General features: G+C 39.5%; 1 non-coding gene across 1 annotated transcript; it reads right to left on the minus strand.

Moving 5' to 3' along the window:
• Nucleotides 1–4,978: 4,978 nt before the first annotated feature.
• On the minus strand, nucleotides 4,979–5,104 carry LOC136360859 (U6atac minor spliceosomal RNA). Its single transcript, XR_010743517.1, has one exon. It is a non-coding gene; the product is annotated as a U6atac minor spliceosomal RNA (small nuclear RNA).
• Nucleotides 5,105–7,772: the final 2,668 nt, after the last annotated feature.

Here is a 7,772-nt window from a genome sequence, read left to right on the forward strand (position 1 = left end):
AATGTTCTTGAGGAAAATAAAGATTGGGACCAAAATAAAGAAGCATGAATGTAGCAATGACTGTATGGAGTAATAATGAGTAGTTCCCTGTGTGTATTCAAAGGGATTAATCCACAGGCAGCAGTTACAAGAATGCAATTATTTGATGTAAATAATGACTGTTCTCATTAATAATGTTTATATTCTCTCTCCCTAATAAGAAGATATGCTATTTGAGTTTCCTTTCTTATCATTATGGTAGAGGGGTTTCCTCTTTTAAAGTTAATCTCCTTTACTACCCCTAGTTTTCCTTCATAAGAGAAGTAAAAAGCTTCCTGAAATCTGATCGCTCTGCTGTTCTGGACTAGGGCAGACAGCCAGTTCTGTTTCCTTGCCAGTTAGTGATTTTCTCATGCTGACAGATGTGCGAGACAGTGATAGATCAGATTAATTCTAATTTCTGAAGTGAGCCGACATTTGAACCCAGCTAATTTAAAATGTTCTTTCTGTGTTTAGTCTGCTCAGGCAATTTAACTGCAAGTCTTTCTCTCAGTGCAGTCCTTTCAGCTGGTATGGTTGGGTGCATGGAGCCCCAGCTAACCTCTCCCTTACTGCGGCACACGGCTGGAAGCAGATCGGAAGCTCACGTGCCATCCCCTGTGTTAAGTGCCTGCTCTGCTTTACTCCAGCTCTGTAGGACAGCCCAGCTTGCCCCTCGCTAGGGGATGGCTCCTCCTCAGCTGGTCACCCAGGAGCCTGAGGGACATCACTTTGGGAAGGGTGGTGGAGGGAATGAGCTTTACCCATCTCTCAAGGCAGTTCCCTGTTTAATCCTATTATTTTCTTGCTTTCCATGACTCACCGGCCTCACAATGTGATTTGAATCAGGCTAGCATAAATATATTTTTTAAAACACTCATTTGTCTTTGTTTCCACAGATGTCCTTTCCACAGATGCTTTCATTTCTCTCAATTCCTGTCTTTGCTATTTCATCATGAATACACTTGTCAGTCCTCTTTCTAAGATATCCAAAGGTACCTGCATCAGAAAATGTCTCTTCTTCTGAAGAGGCTGTACAATTTCCATTGTACATAATGAAACCCCAAGATTCTTTTCAGTGAAAATTTGATTTTTTTTTCCTTTAATAGAAAATTACCTCAGCCTATAAAAATTGCTTTAATCAACATCTCAGTGTTTTATTGAAAATGTTATGATGTAACACATTTGAAAAGTAAACATAGGCAAGAAGAGAATGTTTTTCCTTTTTACAACACTGGTTTACCCTTTATAGCCTCTTGAAGTTCTTTACACCATAAATTTACACAATATTAAATTGTTGTCAATTATGCTAATCTTTTTAATCTACATTCTTAATGTTGATAACACTGTAATCTTTCAGAAACTCAATGGTTTTCATATTTTATCTTCCTCCCAGCTTGATAAGCAAAGAATCCCTTTCCACACTTTCTTTACTTTTGGTCTTTCCCCTATAAAGCATGTATTCTTAACACAGTTTTATTCCAGTTCTGCTTCTGTCTAATAAATGCATGTCTACTGCAGTCAGCTCTTGTCATCTTTTTGCTTTACTCTCGTCTGATTCTTGGAGGAAAATGTAAAGTCTTCCCACAGGTTTTCAAAGCAAAACCAGAAGCCTTTTCCAGTTATTTCATATTGTGGTAGAGTTCCCTATTTCTGGTATTGAAATAAGGTCAGGAGAATACCATCACATATTACTGGAACAGTGAAAAACCATAATGCCAGAGAAAGATAGTTACTAATTTTTAATTTTAAAAAGTCATTTTAGATGTGTTTTGCCATTTGTTTTTGAGAACTTGGAAACGTTTCAGAAGTCTTTGTAAAAGCAATTTTTTTCGAATTCCTAAGAAGTTTTCTCTTGTCAGTGGCACTTTCTGCTCAGCCCCAGCCCTGGCACTGCCAGCCTGGCTGTTTGTTACCTGCCCTGATGTTTCTGTGGACACACGTGCCTGTCACAGGCTGTGTCCCTGTCCTTTAGTCTTTCTGCAGATGCAGTCACACCTCCATGCAAGGAATTCACCTTTCAAAGGATTTACAGTTTGCCATTTTAATCAGTTCTTCCAAGATTTTATATGTCTTTTATCCAGTTTCATTTATAGCTACTGGTAATTTCGATGTTTTAATCAAATGTTTTTTCCGTTGTATTTTGATTTTATTATCTGAGACTAAAGAATACTCTTTAGTTTCAGATCATCTCTGTTAATAGTGGATTTCTTCAACACCACTTTGGGCAATTTTAGCAGCTCCTGGGACAGCATTTTGAAACTGTGTGGTCTCATACATCAGATTATAAAAAATTAAAATTAAATCTTGCAAAAAAATTCTAATTAAAATTAAGTGTAAACTAATACAACTTTGTTTCTGAAGATGCACCATTTAAATGAGTGTTTTTCCTACCAGAAGCATTCAGCATATTGTTTATTACTTTGGAGAAATGGTACCAGTATGTGGCAGGTAATAAACAGAAACATTTACCTAAACAGCAAAATCTCTTTTGCCTAAGTTGCATGCGTTTATTTTTCTCTTTTGTCAGGACACCCTATTATATTTAACCTTTGTCAAGCTTTGAAGCAAATGTGTCTAATTTCTGTCTCACAATACTTCCTAGCTCACTATAAATATAGTGTCATTCTTGAGCAGCATTGTGTACTGAATCTGTAATGTCTTACAAGAGAATGTTTCAACTCAGTGAATAAATGAAAATCACTTGGGATTCATTCCAAGCCTGATTTTTTTTTCATCATTTAGTTTGCTCAGTGTCTTGATTTTTTCCCCTTTCATATACAGATATTTAATTATTTACTCCACAAAACCTTAAAAAAAAAACAGTAAGGAAAGCCCCCCATCACATTGGATCAAACATTTGTAAATATTGAGTAAGTGGATAATAAAGCATGCTAGATGAGACCATGATGATATGATGTGGCAGTACTGTTTAATAAGTCCTCTCAAGAAGTGTTTGCTTCATTATCTTTGATTGTTGTCACTGACTGGTTACTACAAGCTTCTTACTGTTTCTGAGGACAGAAAGTCCATGGGGAACCACACTGCCTTCGGTATAATTTGAATTGATTTTTCGTTTTGTGCCACTGCAGAAGATGGTGACTGTTCTCATATTTCTACAGAAAAATTTTTCTAAGCATTTTTAACAGAAGGAAAGCACCTCCAATGCACTTCATGGGGTTTTTTTGCTCCTTACAGGTAGGACTGCAGATGTGTGACTTCCAAGCTAACAGTGTCTACATCGCAGGTAACAGATCTTCCAGACACTGGGCAGAGAAGTCAGAAATTCAATATGAACTATGCCCATAACACCAAAACAGACCATCCCCCTACTGATTAAGGTGTATGCCACACTTTATTGAGTGCTTAGGAAAGGGCAGTTCTCTCTCCCCCCACACTGTTGCCTTCTTCTTCCCCTTTCTTGCTCAAAATATATGTGGCACTGAAGTATTTCAGATCATCTTCCTAGTCTGGTTCAATACACACTGTTAAAGAAGGATTGGAGGGTCTGGGGTAGAAACTGTGCTTCAGTGTGCTTTTTAAACAGTTTGGCTGTGCCTTGCTCTTGAATCACGATAAACTGTAAAATGCCAGGTCAGTCCTTGAAGAATTAGTAAATAGGAAAACAAGTGCTATATGCAGGAGGAGTGACAGAGGCTCCTGATGAAATATGAGGATAGAGATTGCTCATCTGAACTGTATTTTGTGCTGCTTGTTTTTATGTTTATATATATAAAAAAACACCAACCCAGATTTCTGAGAATAGAGAGTCAGCTTTAGAAAAACTGATGACTGAAGCAGAGAAAGCATTAGCTTTCTCATTAAATGCTAGTTACTGATAACACTTGACTGACCTACATACCTCTTAAATAAGAAAAAGGTATTTCTAGAGTGCCTGGGGAAATTAGCTGTGGCTAAATTTTCTTTAGATTTTAGAAATTATGTTAATCATTTGATGCCTACAAGTTTCATAACGTGGTTTGAGCTAGGCAGCTGTTGCTTACACTGCTGGTCTCATGCAATGCAGCAGAGTTGTTGCCTGAATGAGAGCTCAAGGATCCAGGCACAGCATAGCAGAATATTAATGAGCTAGCTAGCATCCTGTTTGGTGCACATGGAAAGGGAATAAACCCCCCAAAAGAGCTGAAATATTGAAAGAGCTCATGCTGTGGTAGAGAGCCCAGCACTGAGCAAAAGAGAACCTTAATCTGTATGGGCTTCCCACTGCTGCTGCAACCAAACTCCCATGTGCATTCCATAGGGAGCCTTCACAAGTGATGGATGGATGCAGGGCTTCTGTACTCAGCAGAAGCCCTTTTGGCACCTTCTCTCTTGCTGCTTGAGCCCAGCTCTGGCCAGGAGTATCTGCTGCTTTCTTTCCCAGAGCACAGACTCAGAGCCAGGCAGGGGAGTGCAGGGCAATGCGGCACAGCTCTGTTTTCCATTGTGGGAAGGAGGATGAAACCTGCAAGAAGGCGGCAGAAAGGAATTCTACACATCACATCTGAAACCTGAATTTTGGCCTGTATTGTGAAGAAACCCTGAGTCAGTCTGACACCTGAGAGCAGCATTTAGAAGTCTCCTGTGACATACAGTAAAGAGTTCTGTGCATTTGTGTCTATACCTCAAGTGCAATTCAATAGTCCAAAATATTTTTGAACAATCACCAGTGAATTTGGCCAGGCAGCAGCTTTAAATACTAGCCTTTTGTCTTGTCACAGAATCACAGAATATTCTGAGATCATTGATTCCGACTCCTGGCCCTCCACAGGACATCCCAAGAGTCACACTCTGTGCCTGAGGGCATTGTTCAAATGCTTCTTGAACTCTGTCAGGCTGGGTGCTGTGACCACTTTCCTGGGGAGCCTGTTCCAGTGCCCAGCCACCCTCTGGGTGAAGAACCTTTCCTTAATATCCAACCTGAATTTCCCCTGACACAACTTCTTGCTGTTCCTTCGGGTTAAACATAGTTAGATGCCACAAAGTAGGTGGCAGTGCCTTAACTGTATGCATTTTGTATAGACTGCAAAGGCCTCTTCCATCTTTTCCAAGGCAAGTGGTGATCTTCTCTTCTTTCATCCAGCACTCAAAAAAAGGTCATAATTCAGAATGACAAAACATCCATAATTTGTAAGACCAGACATCCAAGTGAATAAACCTTGTCCTGCTTCAACCACCTACTTCAAACCTGCCACATGACTCCTTGAGCTTTGAGTGGATGTGCACACATCCTATGCTTTCACTTCTGTAAACAAAAGTCCTACTGAAAGACACAGAGAAACCTGGATTATGAAAAATTTCATATAATCAGTAGCATGTAGCATCAGTCTGACTGACATGTGCCTACTGTCACTGCTCTGCCCTGGGGTTGCAGAAGACAAGTTCTGTTTTCAGCCATCTCTTGATGTCAGCCCAACACCCTTCAAAAGCACCACAAGCATATTCTCAGCAAAACTATTAAATACAGACAGCAGAGGAAAGATTTGGAAGCAGCAGTATTTTCCTGTTAGATTCTTGTGTCTCAAATAATGAGATGCATGATGCCTGCCTCTTGCTGATAGCTGGGCTACTGCTTGCTTTTATAAGAAATGATTTGCTGATGAAAAGCCAATCAGCAAAATGCTGAATGTATTACTATGTAATTTCATGTGAAAAGAGATAAAAACAGCCTGTATCCTTGGATAATAACTAAATATTGATTTTCTAGTAGTTGTTTTATCTTTGCCCAAATCATCATTTAGTAATGGAGACAGCTCAGCCTCTGGTTTAAATAGGATTTGCTGAAGTTTAACTCCCTATTTCTCTTACACTGCAGCTTTAGGTACGCAAATGATTGGTAGATCTTTTCATCAGTGGGCACAAGGCAAAGGTATTCCAGACCCTTATGGTGAAGCCCATGAGCTTCATTTTTTCAGGGAGACAGCAAAAAAAAAATGACAATTATTTAGATGCTGAGAAATCGAAGAAACTCTAGTCCTTCATGCAACATATATTTAAACCTTGGAATGCTTGGCCATGGAGTATTAAGTGCTTGAATATGCATAAAAATCAAGACAGGTTTGATCGGACAAGTTGGCATTGAACTATAACAGTTTCATAGCTTTCAAGGTTTTATTTAATATAGATTACCAATGTGTAATGTGTGTAGCTCTCCAGCAAACAGGATGTACTGGGGGGAGTTGACATGATATGCCTGCTCTGTCACTATTTTCTCCCCATCAATTATTCACTTCTTCTGGCCTTCTGGGGCTAGACAGACCTTTGATTCAATCTTGTCTATTCATTCTGATGCTCTAAAAATAAACTCCTACATTCTGTAAGTAAGTTTCAGTTTGACCTTCTACATACAAAAGGTACAACCTCTGTTATAGGAAAGACAATTGATGAAGAAAGAGCTTGTCTTGTTACCTTGCTTGTGTCCCACCTTGTAATAAAAATAATTGAGTTCACATTTCGAGTTCACATTCAATGGAATGAATTGGTCTATAGGGCACCAAGAACAAAAGAATAGTAAAGTAGAGAATCTAGGTTCATCTGTCTCCTACAAATCAATCAATCAATCAATAAGTTTCATTTTATAAGTTATCTTAGCTGTTTCAAACTGAAAGTGCAGATTTTTTGTCTATCAGATTTTAAGGAGAGGCAGGATGCACTATTATTTAACTTCTTATAACAAGTAAAATTGCTGCCTTCCAGGGCAAGGAAGAAAATTATGAAAGAAAATTAAGTGCTCCTGTTAGCAAATACACTTAAAGTAAAATTATAAAATGTTCCTTACTAATGAAAACCAACAAGAAATCACTCATAACTACATTAAAATGTAAAAATTTTGTTGGAAATAGGTATTTCTCATAAGAACAGACAAGAAGGTTTGGTTTTCTGTAGCCATTTTATTACCTTGACAATACCCAGCTTAGTTAACTCTCTCATCTGCTGCAGGAGAAGTACCTCAGGGCTGCCAAGTCTTGAAGACCACAGAAATTAGTGTCTGCATATGCAAGATTCTAAATTATCATGAAAACTCAACAAAAAAGTTGTGAAATCATATCACAATATGGAAACTAGCTCCCAGAATGATGCTTTTCATTATGGTAACTTCTGCAATGAATATCTTTCCAGCTTGTTCCCAAATCTGTCTGGAGAATGGATTTAAATGGATGCCCAGCCAATCATGCAATGTCTCACTAAAAGAACCAAAAAATGTTAACCTGTGGGCATGGTGGATGTCTGTGATGATTCTGTGACTAGTCTGAATCAGGCACACTGTCACTTGTATGTGATTTGTCTCTGTGGAAGATCACAGGGTCACAGAATAGGTAAGGTTGGAAGGGACCACTGTGGGTCACCACCTCCCTGCTCAAGCAGCGTCATCCCAGAGCACATGGCACAGGGTTGTGTCCAGACAGTTCTTGAGTATCTCCAGTGAGGGAGACTCCACAACCTCTCTGGGCACCCGTTACAGTCACCTGCACAATAACCAACTTCTTCCTCACGTTCAGGTAGAACTTCCTGTGCATCAGGTTCTGCCCACTGCCTCTTGTCCTGTTGTTCAGTACCACTGAGCAGAGCCTGGCTCTGTCCTCTGACACCCTCCCTGCAGATACTGATAGACAAGGACTGATAGACTCCTCTCTCAGTCTTCTCTTCTGGACACTGAAGAGGCCCAGCTCCCTCAGCCCTTCCTAACAAGAGAGATGTTCCAATCCCTTCATCATCTTTGGCCCCTTCTAATGGACCTGCTCCAGGGCTTCACT

Source organism: Sylvia atricapilla, chromosome 4 (assembly GCF_009819655.1).
Source record: "Sylvia atricapilla isolate bSylAtr1 chromosome 4, bSylAtr1.pri, whole genome shotgun sequence".
Taxonomy (NCBI): Eukaryota; Metazoa; Chordata; class Aves; order Passeriformes; family Sylviidae; genus Sylvia; species Sylvia atricapilla.